This window comes from Anabrus simplex, chromosome 8 (assembly GCF_040414725.1).
Source record: "Anabrus simplex isolate iqAnaSimp1 chromosome 8, ASM4041472v1, whole genome shotgun sequence".
Taxonomy (NCBI): Eukaryota; Metazoa; Arthropoda; class Insecta; order Orthoptera; family Tettigoniidae; genus Anabrus; species Anabrus simplex.
In genome coordinates, this window is record NC_090272.1 from 81,689,807 (window position 1) to 81,704,730 (window position 14,924).

The 14,924-nt window shown below is 37.2% G+C and overlaps 1 protein-coding gene across 3 annotated transcripts in view; it reads left to right on the top strand.

Moving 5' to 3' along the window:
* Positions 1 to 9: 9 nt before the first annotated feature.
* The window catches only part of LOC136878809 (cell division cycle and apoptosis regulator protein 1), a 351,110-nt gene continuing 336,195 nt past the window's right edge, over positions 10 to 14,924 (top strand). For all 3 annotated transcript variants that reach the window (XM_067152300.2, XM_067152302.2, XM_067152301.2), the window contains exon 1: positions 10 to 102. The gene's annotated coding sequence lies outside the window, so the exon portion shown is untranslated. The remainder of the gene's footprint in view (positions 103 to 14,924) is intronic.

The following is a 14,924-nucleotide window of genomic DNA, read 5'->3' on the forward strand; positions in this document are numbered from 1 at the left end:
AATAGTAATGGCGTCATCAAAATATTCTTCTCTGTCGTGATGTTTACGAAATCTCAGTACCAATTTCTGTATAGTTTAGCGAAAAATTGATACCTGTGGCACGTAAGTATATTAGAAAATATCGCTCCTTTTTATGCTCATGAATTTTGTTCTGTCTTCTACGATTTGCTCTTGTATCAAGTTCACCGTTGTTTTAGTGCAATATAGTGGTATTTATGAAGTTTGTTTTCATTTTCACAAATCATGTCACTGATTATTGGGAATAGTTAGCCATGAAATTTCGGAAGTAATTATTCTTGGACCATCTCTTCAAAAAAATGTTGTACGCGCATATGGAATTGGGGTTATGTAGGCTACTTAGTGCAGTGATCACACTTTGAGCCATGATTGTTTTTGTTTTCGGCTTTACTGCTCCATGCACAAGTTTAAAAGCTGGAAAGCCTTTTCCCTAATTTTGTCACACTTTATTAATTAGATGTCTTACAAACGAAGTTGTCCGGAGTTTAATCATAATTCTAGGATGTGTTTGATGAAGTTGTATCAACTACTTTATTAATTGTTGAATGACATTTTGTGTAACTAGGAATCAATTGCTGGTTCATTCTAATGGGTTACTTAATGATCTTTCTTGAAGCAAACCATCGAAGATTAACAAAGTTTTCTGTTTTAGATCTTTGAAGACGCATAACTTATAACCTATTAAAAGATTGTAAAATTTAATATATTGCTCCGAATAAAACACTGTCTGTTTTATGGATATGATTTAATTCAGGATGACCCCATTAATACACACACACACAAAATTATATTTAACCATGAATGACCACATTCCACTAATTGTTGTCTATTTACAAAGTCTCTTTCCTCCTCCTCATAATAGGCTTATATTATCTGGACAGTAATAACCCTGATTGACAGGCCTTACTTTCACTTGTCTGTGCACGCTCATTCGCTTTTCCACACAAACTGCACGCTGACGGATTCTAACATAGGGCTGTTGAATATCACAACACGCAACTGCTGTCCACATGGTTTGACTCCAGATGAATCCAATGATTCACACATTCAATACAGCCACAGGCATCACATAACAGCAACAGCTGAACAGTGCTAACCAGCAGTACACTACTACTCACAACAGTGACAGTTGACACTGTTCTAACTCTGCTAACACCAATTGTTCCATACTCTAACTCCATGTCGGCACACAGGCAGTACTCCATTCAGTACTCTAACGACAGTCCGGCACGACGATACACTGACTCTGCTGGGGCACCTACCACACCGACACTGAGGACAGCTAGCACTACTGTCATCCAACTGCAACCACCAGCTGTTCGTGGGTAGCCTCCTTTTTATCTCCGGCTGATGGAGTACTAAAATCTTTGGGGCTCACCCGGAATGGGAACATTCTGGTTTCCTGTTCCAGAAGGCACACGGGGAAACCAGATGATGAGAACAATAGAGGGAAGAGGCTGTAACCATGCCCTCCGGCTGGGAGCTCCCAACTGACTTGCTAGTTCCTTCCACGGAATACCGAAAGTGTTTAAGGACAGAGGACTGGCGCGTATAATTTAACTGCCTTTCAGTTCAGATGACTATGATAGGACAGAATAAGTAAAATTGCATGATAGTATATAGCATATATTAAATTCTACAGAAGAGCCTAACTTTCAAAATTAATATGTAGCCTACTAGAAATGTTTTTCTGTTGGGAACGTCAATGGCAGTATAAAATATCCTACAGTAAAAATACTTTATGAAAGCATGATACATCCCACAGAAGATGGATATTTTAGTTCACTTGATGTGGTAGCCTACTTATGAATTTAAATAGGGCCTAGATTTTTTTTTAAAGAATTTGTTTTACATCGCATCAACACACATATGTCTCTTGTTTATTTATTTATTTATTTATTTATTTATTTATTCACGAAGCACAAGATACAGCCACACTGAGCAAATTTCACTTGCACTGTCAACAGACTAATTAACAAATGTAAACTTTCATAATAAAATATTACAAACATAACAAAATATAACAAGATCAGGTACACAGCCTAATAATAACAACTGTCCAAATCGAAAACCATGAGAATGTCCATGTTCATAGACAAGTCGTCGTGGGTCAAGATGACTGTATAATCCCTTTAAGAGACTATTTACAACCCTCTCAAATATGCTTTTATTTGATGCTATATCAAGCTCTTGTCTTATGGCGATGACTGACAGGATAGGAAAGGTCTAGGAGTGGAAAGGAAGCGGCTAGCCGTGGCCTTAATTAAGGTACAGATCCAGCATTTTCCTGGTGTGAAAATGAGAAACCACGGAAAACCATCTTCAGGGCTGCCGACAGTGGGGTTCGAACCCACTATCTCTCGGATACAAGCTCACAGCTGCGCGCTCTGAACTACGTCCCGGTGAATTTAAATATGTCAGTTCAGTTTCTAGTTTTGAAGTTGAACATCATAATGAATTTTGGGTATTGAAAAAAATATTTTTAAAATATTTATTTCTTCCCTCATCCATCTCATTTGTCTACTTAACGCCTGCCATTGGCTGCATTTGGTTTATTACCGGTACCTCTTTGTCAGACATACCATGCTTTACGAGTCGGGTGTTGACATGCAGCGTATTTCTTCAATTTATCCATGAACCCAAGGGTGCTGCAAATGCTGCTTATATATGATGACTAGCTGATGTACTCGTGCTTTGCTACGGAATTCTATATTGTATACAGAATTCTAGGTTAGGTAGTGTACACGTTGTGAGCAAGATTGTATTAAATTGCATAGCACTTAACATTGCCGTAGAAACGCGACGTGGAGGTCACCAAACGTACTTTCTCATATGAAGACTGGGTTAGGGAATTTTCATTGTAATGGTAGCCCCACTTGTCTACCATCAGTCACAATCAGGTTGGGGAGTTTTCATTATAATGGTAGACACTCACTCTCCACCTGCTATTTTACATCCTAAGAAAGACTGACTTAGTAGTTTTCCCAACTGAAATTAACATAGGTCATTACAATGATGTCAGTAGGAATGGCGCGATTGAAAGCAATGCTTTAGTATGAAATACTCAATCAAATGAAAAACCACACATTGTCACTTTTAACAAATAGTACTACGCTGCCGATCTAAGAGTCCAAATTTCCAGAGCTGGAATGACCAAGCCGCAGAGAGCCGTGATCCGTGAACACGCTCAGTCTTATTTTGGCCGGGTGGGGGTGTCGAATAGTGGAGACTCCCAGGGTAAAAACTATGAACTTTTACTAATCTGTTTCCTAGGAGTACCCGATGAGTCAGAAAATCTTAATTCACTACACTGCCGGCAGAAAAATCTACCTGAATTGGAGGCAAATTTTTCATCCAAGCCAGAGGAGAAACCCCTTCTTCACTGCTAATTTGAAATAAAATGCATATAGAATTTAATAACAGTGAAGAAGAAGAAGCTTTTCTTGAGAAACGGCTCTTTTCAGGGTTGAATTTTGAGTTGTTTAGTGAATTGTGTGCTATAATTTGGAATAGGCCTAAATTGTTATTCTAGACCGGGTATTATTGCTGCTGCTGCTGCTGCTGCTACTACTACTACTACTACTACTAAATCAGCCTCTGCCTTAAGTATGCACACTGCTCATTCAAAACAGCAAGTCAGAGTAGGGATCAAATAGCTGGAATACTATGATGAACCAGTGTGTTGCGTACCAGCAGTACGGTATCAGAAAATGTATGAACCAGAGGAATGCTAAAGAATAAAGTTTTCTAACTTCCCAGCAATTTCCCGCCAATATTCAGTCAGACTGTTTTACTCGGTACGCAGCAGTAATCACGTCTATTGGAGTTGAGAGGCAGCATAAGAGACAAAGAACATCACAACAAACACTGGTCAAAGTAGTTATTGTTGATCAATGTTATGCACTTTTGATATTGTAGGCCTTCACATTTAGTTTTCTTCCGACTCTGAAATGCCACTCTTACCATAGTCGGTACGGTAATACTGAATAAAACATAAATGATCGGAAATTGTATTCTCTGTAACTTTTGTTATGTAATACTTTTCGATAAAGACCAATAACAGAGGTATTTAGAAATTACAGTTTTAGGCACCTTCCCCTAAACTACAATTTCATCCAGGGTGAATAAATTTGTTTATAGCTTAGACTGTTGTTTCTTATTCCCCAACTCTACATACCGATTTTCATTAAATTCTGTTAAGCCATGTTCTCGTGGCTTGGCGTTGATATGGACTTAGCAACAAAATTACAAATTCATGAATATCTGTTATCATAGCCGGTACGGTAAAAATGTATGACATAAATGATCGGAAATTTAATTTTATATAACTTTAGTTATGTAGTATTTATCGATACGACCACTAATTATATAAATATTTGAGAATTAAATTTTAGGCCTTCCCCTAAACTATCATTTCACTCAGCGTGAATAAAATGATTCACAGCCTAGATTATAGTGGCTTATTTTCCAACTATGCATACTAATTTTCATTGAGATAGACTCACTTATAAGGTAAATATTTGAGAATTAAATTTTTGACCTTCCCCTAAACTACCATTTCACTCAGCGTGAATAAAATTATTTATAACCTAGATTGTGGCGAGTTATTCGCGACTTTGTATACCAGTTTTAATTAAGATAGGACTACTAATAACATAAATATTTAAAAATTACATTTTAGGCCTTCCCCTAAACTACCATTTCTATCAGCGTAAATAAAATTTATTTATGGCCTAGATTGTAGCGACTTATTCCCCGACTTTGCATACCAATTTTCATTAAATAATCTTTTGCCGTTTTCTAGTGATGCGTGTACATACATACATACAGACAGACAGAAATTACAGAAAAGTAAAAAGTGCATTTCCTCGTTACTGTGGACATGACCGATACAGAAATATCATTCTTTTCAAATTCTGAGCAATGTACAGGCAAAACTCTTATTTTATATATGTAAATGTCTGCTGTTCCTCTGTTGTTCACTACTTTAGAATCCCAGTATTTAACCTCGGGTTTTTCTATACACATGTTTTAACCTCGTAAGGAAGGTGACTAGTTCTAAATTGTAAAATCTGGCTTCAGGATAGAGCATAAAGTCGTATATATCAGCTCCCGTTCATAACCCTCTTGTAACCGTAGAGCAGATGTTTAAAGTACATTGTCTCCAGATATTGCCATTTCCTATGTCTCTTGGAAAAGAGGCATGCTGTAACGAGAGCACCTCAGTCACAAGCAAACTGTCCGGCTCTGTAGCTAAATGGTTAGCGTACTAGCCTTTGGTCACAGGAGTCCCGGGTTCGATTTCCAGCAGGGTCGGGAATTTTAACCATAATTGGTTAATCCCCTGGCATGGGGACTGGGTGTATGTGCCATCATCATTTCATCCTGATCACGATGTGCAAGTCACCTACGGGTGTCAAATCAAAAGACCTGCACCAGGCCTCTCCGGAGGCCACATGCCATTATTATTATTATTATTATTATTATTACAAGCAAATTGTGGCGACTGCGATACAAACCAGATGGTCTGGATAATAGTTTTGATTTACATCTAACAGCTGAAGTTTTTAAATTGTAATCCTACTAATACGAATGAGATTTTTATTAGAAGATGATTCATTATATAGTAATAGTTTTAAAAAAAAATTTATTTGTAAGGTGTTTATATTATGTTGTAGCATGTGGTTTTGATCAAGTCTTCCAAGATTTTAGGAAATATTCTTCGCTGATGAAGAGAATGTACTGTGTTTTTGAAACAAGTACGATAGATAATATGTATTAAAGAATTTTGTTTTATAGTATTGACTAGACGGACTCAGATCATCACCTATTTTTCATTGTAATGAGATTGTTAGGTAAAAGTCAACATGGACCAAAAATTACCCATAAAAATTATGAAATTAATAAATTACGGATATAACATTTGCAAATGCTGGGGCTGTACCTTAATGAAGGCCACGGCCACTTCCTTCCTAGTCCTAGCCCTTTCCTGCCCCTTCGTCGCCGTAAGACATATCTGTGTCGGTGCGACGTGAAGCCAGTAGAAAAAAAAAAAACATTTGCATCTCACATATGCCATGACGCTTTCACAAATTGGCCGTTCTCTCACTTTCTCTAAATTGGGTAGCCCTGTACCTGGACATTATGCGAGCTGTATCAGAGACTGTACGAAACTTGGCCAACCAATAGGAACACAACTAATGATCACATTCAGCTTATTTACATAGTTTCGGTTTTAATTCTTCCATATAACATTACTTCTAGGGCAGGATGGCGAGTCCCTGGAAATCATAAAGGAATTATCTTTCCTTTCTACTGCTTAAGGTATCACTGCACATCCTTTTTATATGCTTTCTCTCTTTCCTGAATATTTCCACTGGGTACGGAAGTGTCACTAATATTATTCAACAAACTGCAACCTGTATCTTTGCTTTCCAAACCTCTACCTGCTTTCAGGTGGTGGAGTGAGGTAATACCCTACACAGTTAATAGTTATATACAGAGTTAATCTATAATTTGCCAATAAAAGGGTGCACTTCTACGCTTTTAAAATGAGTTTAAATGACAAAATGAAAGCGCACCCTGAACGTCAGTTGCTTTGAAGGCAAAGACTGTAGCTCTAATTAAGGAAAGGTTGGAGTTACCGTAAAACGCTTTAGAAAGCCAGGTTGAAGAGTGTTGTGAATGATGTGAGTGATAGTAAGACAGTGACAGAATTTCAGAGCTCTACTTAGTGTGACACCACGGTATTTTGAAGTGCCAGTGAATGCCACAGTACCAAACAGATCAAATTTTTGGCTGATCTGAGCTGGTGTAATAGATTTGACAGGTGAAAACAATAAAGCATTAGTTCTGTTATTTACCAAAGTATCTGGACAACCTTCTGTAAACACAAAACTACAACCAGATGTTGCTACAATCATGAGTGTACAGAGATTAATACGGAACAAGGATGTATCAGTGTACATGTGTACAGGTATTCAGATACCTAGTTGACATTATTTCCAGCAGGGGTATTGCAGATAAAGAAAATAATAGTAAACAGAGTAGCTGTAATTCCAACTTCTACAACCGTGTACAGTCCAGAAACATGTACTCTGAAAGAGAGGTTAGTAAACTGCAGGCATGCAAATTGAATTTTCTACGAACTACCCTCCAGAAAACATGCCAGGACCGTGTAAGGAACGATGCCATCAGAATGGAACTGGAAGTGGACTCGATACAAGAGAAGCTAAGGACTTCGAGACTAACATGGTATGGACATGTAAAATGAATGCATGCCTAGAAAGAACGGTTTATGGAAGATGGCCATTGAGAAGACTTAGGAAGAGTTGGCTACACCAGCTGAGAGCGGATATGGAGAGAAGAGGAAGGAATCGGAAGTCAGTAAATAAAATGGCATATGGCTTTTAGTGCCGGGAGTGTCCGAAGACATGTTCGGCTCGCCAGGTGCAGGTCTGTTATAATCTATTAGCTTCATGTCCGTATTGATAGATACTACAACATAAAAGTAATTGAGAAGTCTCCACCTTATCAATACATTAATTTATTTACTAAAGTAGTAAGTCAGTACTGGTTTCGATCCCTAGGGGATCATCCTCAGCTGACACACAAAATAATTTATATAATTACAAAAACATCACATATGGGAGATTGTACCTTCAATAATAGTCCAATTGAATCAGACATTGAAAGATTGTTTGTTTATATATTAGTTGATTCATCTATTGGCTTAAAAATACCATTGTGTGAGGTATATAACTTTGTTATGTCTAGGTTATTGAACATCAAGTGGATTTTACACTTGTTCACATTAATTATAAAACTGAGATAAAGTTTACACTTATATGCACTAGTGTTTGTAACTGCTGTACAGGCTTGAAAATCTATAGTATTGAGGCATATTGTTTCATTGTATTTAATCTAAAAACATCTGGGACGTTACATTTTTGTAAAACTAGTCCAGTTGGACCAGGAATTAAAAATACTTATTAAAATAGAAAGGATTCTGAATTTAAAATTCCTTGTTGTATGATATATGTTGCCCCGTGTACCTATTTTTAACGTAAAATGGGGTTTACACTTGTTTACATTAGTATTATAAAATATGTATCAACATTATCGTCTTATAGTGTACAACATAAAAAGTTTTGATCCGACATAGCAAGCCGGTTAAAAATATTTGTAAACCAGGTGAAATAGTAACAAATGGAATAGGTATAATAGAACAGCCAACCAGGCAAAAAGAGTAGCAAACAGATACCAAAATCTGAAAATCAAAATCACTAATGTTGTCAAAAACATCCCTTTTCTGAAGCAATGTCTGCGAAATAATTTAACTCCAAAATTTCTTAGGAAATACAACAACAAACACAGGAACACCAACCAAACCCAGAATATAAAAAAAAAAAAAAAAAAAAAAAAAAAAAAAAAAAAAAAAAAAAAAAAAAAAAAAAAAGACAAACCAAATATAGCTCAAAGAAGAAATTAAATTCATGTACAAAAAGAAACAACATCTTAATATACAAATGTATGAAACACATCCCAAAGCTTCACGCGACTTACCAAACATATATTGGAACAACTTTCAGCAAGTAACCAATGAAAAAATAGCAAACATAGCCATGCAAAAGCAAAATACACTAAACAAAAAACCAAATGCATTAAAACAATCACAAAATCAGCATACACACAACAATACACACAATAGACAACACTTGACTACAACTACTGAAAATAACCAACATGTATTCCATCCACCAATGAAAAATCTAACTAATATAGTATTTAATGAAACAGAATCTACTATACTGAGCAAGGGGCCCAAACATAATTGGAAAAATAACTCAGTATTTGAGAATATCACCACTATCATCACTGAAACTGAGAATGCCATAAACAAAATATCTCAGGAACAACAAAATGAAATTAGATATGAAATAAAAAAAAACCTTGCCACAATATATCAATAGAATCAACCAAGAAACTAATAAGCAAGATACCATAAACCACATACAACTTAAAAAGCTCAAAAACAAAATCCAACAAAATAACCATACTAGTAACCAAGGCAGACAAGGGAAACATAACAGTAATCATGGATAAAGATGAATATACAACAAAAACTGAAACTTGTTTTAAAGATGAAACTTTCCAAATTAAGAACAAAGATCCCACCAATAGTATTCAAAAGAACCTCAAAATTTTACTGAAAAACACTCATTTCCTTTTAAATGAACAGGAAACCACAAAATTGATCACGAAAAAAGATTTAAACAAAGAATTGAATCTAATACATGAAATAGCTAAACAAAACGGATATAGAAGAGAAATGATAAACCGAATCATTAACAAAATAAAAAACCAATCAAAAACCAAGTTAACCAGACTGTTAAAGACAAGAAAAGCTATGTATTATTTACCTATAATAACAACCACATACATTCCATTACTAATATTTTCAAAAAACAAGGTTTGAAAATAGCATACAAAACCACACGCAGCAACACTAACATATTATACAATTCCAAATCAGTCAATAATATAAATAAATATCACCACTCGGGTGTCTACCGCCTGAAATGCAATGACTGCAGAGCCAGCTACATAGGACATACCGGGAGAAACTTTCAAATACGATACAATGAACACATAAACGCAGTCAAACATAGACATTTTTCAGCAATGGGACAACATATTAATGACCAAAAACATAGATTCACAAATATCAACAATGACATGCAAATTCTCAACACCAATCCGAAGAGCCCCTTACTCAGCATACTAGAAGAACTCTACATAAATCTAGATCAATACGTCAACCCAAATTTCAATCTAAATGAAACCACAGATAAAAATAATATCCTGTTCAATGCAGTCATTCCCCTCCTAACAAATTATTATTTAAAAAGAATTAACAAACAACGACCTACACATACAAATGAACCGCCTAAAGATTCCCCCTACTCCAACTCCGCTCCCCTCACAAGCACTCCTCCCATCCCTCCAAACCTCCCCTCCGCCGCCGCTAACTACAATCCCAGGATAACACGAAACAGATCTCGACAGGCAGCCGCACAGAGCACATAGCACCAGCACTCAACCTAAGTAATCCAACACACAACTCACCTTCCACAGTTTATCATACACTATCTCTCACACCGATTATTTCTATTTGCAGTTACATACATTCTACAACATATAAGAAGCCTCCACGCTATCACCACTATAAACGCATATTCTCAATCTAAACTTCATTCAAGATGCACAGCACATCAAACGCAACTCAAATCATAACAGTCACCATTTGACTCAGTGACGGCATATGTAACTCTTCACTGATATTTACAAAGCAAGATAACTTCATCACTAGCAACAATCCATGAAAATCTCAACTAATGATAAAGCAACATAAGCTTCGACTTACAATATACTTACTAATTCACCAGTGCAGTGTAGTAATGTAAACAGTGAAAATTAGAATAAGGAATTGTACCTATTCCATTTGTTACTATTTCACCTGATTTACAAATATTTTTAACCGGCTTGCTATGTCGGATCAAAACTTTTTATGTTGTACACTATAAGACGATAATGTTGATACATATTTTATAATACTAATGTAAACAAGTGTAAACCCCATTTTACGTTAAAAATAGGTACACGGGGCAACATATATCATACAACAAGGAATTTTAAATTCAGAATCCTTTCTATTTTAATAAGTATTTTTAATTCCTGGTCCAACTGGACTAGTTTTACAAAAATGTAACGTCCCAGATGTTTTTAGATTAAATACAATGAAACAATATGCCTCAATACTATAGATTTTCAAGCCTGTACAGCAGTTACAAACACTAGTGCATATAAGTGTAAACTTTATCTCAGTTTTATAATTAATGTGAACAAGTGTAAAATCCACTTGATGTTCAATAACCTAGACATAACAAAGTTATATACCTCACACAATGGTATTTTTAAGCCAATAGATGAATCAACTAATATATCAACAAACAATCTTTCAATGTCTGATTCAATTGGACTATTATTGAAGGTACAATCTCCCATATGTGATGTTTTTGTAATTATATAAATTATTTTGTGTGTCAGCTGAGGATGATCCCCTAGGGATCGAAACCAGTACTGACTTACTACTTTAGTAAATACATTAATGTATTGATAAGGTGGAGACTTCTCAATTACTTTTATGTTGTAGGTGCAGGTCTTTCAATTTGACACCCGTAGGCGACCTGCGCGTCGTGATGAGGATGAAATGATTATGAAGACGACACATACACCCAGCTCCCGTGCCAGAGAAATTAACCAATGATGGTTAAAATTCCCGACCTTGCTGGGAATCGAACCTGGGACCCCTGTGATCAAAGGCCAGCATTTAGCCATGGAGCCGGACTCGGAAGTCAGTGATGAGAGACAAGACATTTCTGGACAGTCAGCGATGGTGAAGATTCATTCAACACCATTGTACCCGGCAAACTGGAGAGGTTGTATGATGATGATGATGTAGTATCAATAAAGGCTAAAGAAGTAATGTACAAGAGATATTACTTACCTATAATGACATATGCAGCAGAAACCTGGACAGTGACTCGGAGAGATGAGAATAGAGTACAGCAGCTGAAATGAAACTTTTCAGTGATAGAGTCATAAATTAAGTCCTATGGTAGGGGCCTAAGTGCTAAATATGCAAAAACTAAATGTCAAATTGGAACAGAACAGACTGAGGTGGTTTGGTCTTAGGAAGTGAATGAAAGAAGAGAGACTGCCAAAACAAGCACTGGAAAAACAGATGACTGGGAAGAAAGGGCAAGGAAGACCAAGATTACAATGGATGGTCTTTTAAAGAACAGCATAGAACAACAGAACCTGGACTGGAACACGGTATTGGATGAGGAATGGTGGGGAGAGACAGGGTGAAGTGGAAAGCAACCATATTTGCCTCCACGCAGTGTCAACTGGAATAGGGGAAATGATGATGATTATGATGATGATAGTATATTTGAACGCTCAGTCAATCAAGGTCTTTGTTGCCGACTTAGATGGTTCCGGCGGTCTGAAGTCCACATCCTTCTTTTTCACGACATTTAGGTATAGTCCGCTTGTGGTCAGCCTGAAATTCCACTCTTGCACTCCATCTTGAACATGTTGGTTTACTCTGGCTAAGAAAGCATCATCATAGCAAGTCCATGGGCGCAGATCTTGAATACCCGCCATAACATCATCCATACAGTGGATGAAAAGCAGAGCTAAGAGAGGTGAACCCTGACAGACGTCATACTGGTGACGATGTTTCATAAGGAAATTTCACAACACTGCTGGAACGGTGGTATAGAGGTTGTGTCTAACAGACATATGCTTTTGGGATGCATAAGATCAAACTGTGTGCTACTGGGCGAGTTGGCCGTGCGGTTAGAAGCACACAGCTGTGAACTCGCATCCGGAAGATAGTGGGTTTAAACTCCACTGTTGGCAGCCCTGAAGATGGTTTTCTGTGGTTTCCCATTTTCACCAGGCTGTACCTTAATTAAGGCCATGGCCGCTTCCTTCCCATTCCTAGACCTTTCCTGTCCCATCATCACCATAAGACCTATCTGTGTCGGTGCGACATAAAGCAAATAGCAAAAAAAAAAATGTGTGCTAGATTAGCTCATGAGGTACCCTGTTGAATGCTTTCTCTAGACTAGGAACGCCATGTAAATCAACAAACTCTTTTCACGATTCCTCTGTGGGGAAGAATTTGGCAGCATTTATGGCGTATGTTTTCCCTTTTCATATGACAAAGTCATATTGGTTAGAGCTAACTTCGATAATATAATACAGGCGGTTATTGATGACACACTCAAAAAGTTTCACTCAAGACAGAGAAGGTGGATTGGTCAGTAGTTTGAACGCACATTGACATTTCCCGTGCCTTTCCAGATGGGCACTGTTGTGCTAGTGCTCCAGACTTGAGGAGCTGTCTCTTCTTCCACAACCCAGTTAAAGAGGACTACATGGAACTTAGCTCCACGTTGACCACGTCATTTCCAGGCCTCAGTTGGAATGTCATCAGGGCCAGTTTTTTTCCATTTTTCATCTTAGCAGTGGCCTGTTGTATTTGTGACTGAAGGAACCAATCCAAGTACAGGTTTGGCACTTGCAACTGGCAGATGAGGAAACTCCTCACGCCGGTCTGAGTAGCTCAGGCGGTGGAATGCTGGCCTTCTGTGCCAGACTTGACAGGTTTGATTCTGGTTTAGTCCATGGTATGTGAAAGTCAGCCTTATGTCGGTAGATTTACTGGTTCATAAAAGAACTCCTGTGGGACAAAACTCTGGCTCCTCGGAGTCTCCGAAAACCATAAACCTTGAGAAACTGAACCTCAATCAGGCACTAAGAAATAAGAAGCTTAGAAAGAAATTGTCTGACAGCCAGCAGTCATAAACTGACTCAGGTGAAGATTGTTGATACAGAACAAACCTAATAAATAGGTCTACAAGTAATTTGCTGATACCAGTATACAGTAATGTTACTTGAAAATAAGAGAAGTTTTAATTGAAGTACCTCTCTCTAAAGTTAATCTTTGGCCTAGAGTGAATACCTGCAGGTCTTTGGAATAACCAAGAGACCCCTTAACATCGGAGAAGGCAAAGTCAAAAACCACTGATAGAACCCAGCAGAATATTGTCAGTAAATTTCAACACAGAATAACAGGAAAATGAAGTAAAAGTATACCTGGTACAGAGCCCCTTTTTGTTCCAGCATGAACAATAACTGGTCTTCCTCCCTCAGAAATCGGTCATGTCCAGATTTCTGAAGTTTATTCTAGGTGACCCCATCTTGAAATTTGTTATTACTCTTTGGACTGAAGTGAAATCACACTAGCAATACACATATGCCATTATTCAATAAGAATACACAAAGGCTAAGTATGCGAACAGTAAGCCCATAAAGTCAAATCAATACAATACAAGGTTAGGTTGATCACAAAGTTTCCTTTCATTTCAGCTGATTCTCATTATGCCAGAAACTTAATCATAGAAACACATTAAAATAAATTCTTACCCCCGGGTAATGTTGCAACTCTTGTTATCACTAGGGCCCGGATTTCTAGGTGGCATAAACCTTCACTTTAGGTTTATTGAATTCTTAAAATAGGTTATTTTAGGTTTTTGCCTCCAGGCAGCAATATTTTTTGGTTTTCGTCGTTCTGTAAAATTTATTTATGTACTTATTTCACAAAAGTTTACATTGTCATATTCATAAAAATACACAGAGAATACACTGTACTGTTTCCTTTGTAGGTTATTTTTTGGCATTGCAGTAAATAACAACGTACATTCCCAAATTGTCTGGCATAAATGATTTCCTGTTGTCATGTAACACATTCTTACATGAAGAAAAAGTTATTTCAACGGAACATGACGTCATTGGAGCGTAGTACATAGATCCTAATACATTAGGTTGTAGGGGTAATTTTCCTGAATACTTTTCACCCTGTAATACTGAATTGATGACTTTCATATCTTCAAAACCAGGATTGCGTTGAAGAATCTTCTGCAGCTTCGAAGAACATGCCACTCCCAATGGCCCAGGTATTTCTCTTCTGGAAACATTGCCAATGATATCCAGGGAATCTTTGAGTGGCAAGGTTGCACCTTCCAACTGGAAAATAGCTTCTGGTATAAAACAAAAATGTGTCTTAATATATGCTAGGGAAGCGACGAGGGTTGGGCACTCGAGCGATTTCTTGGCCTTTACGATATAGGAAGCTTCTGTTTCATCCAAGTCATTGATGACATTTTTAATTTCCTCTAGGTGCTCAGCATAGTAAATAGCAGCAGACAGCCAAGTTCCCCAGCAGGTAAGTATCGGCTCAGGAGGAAGAGGTGTTGTTGGTAGTTTCTCTT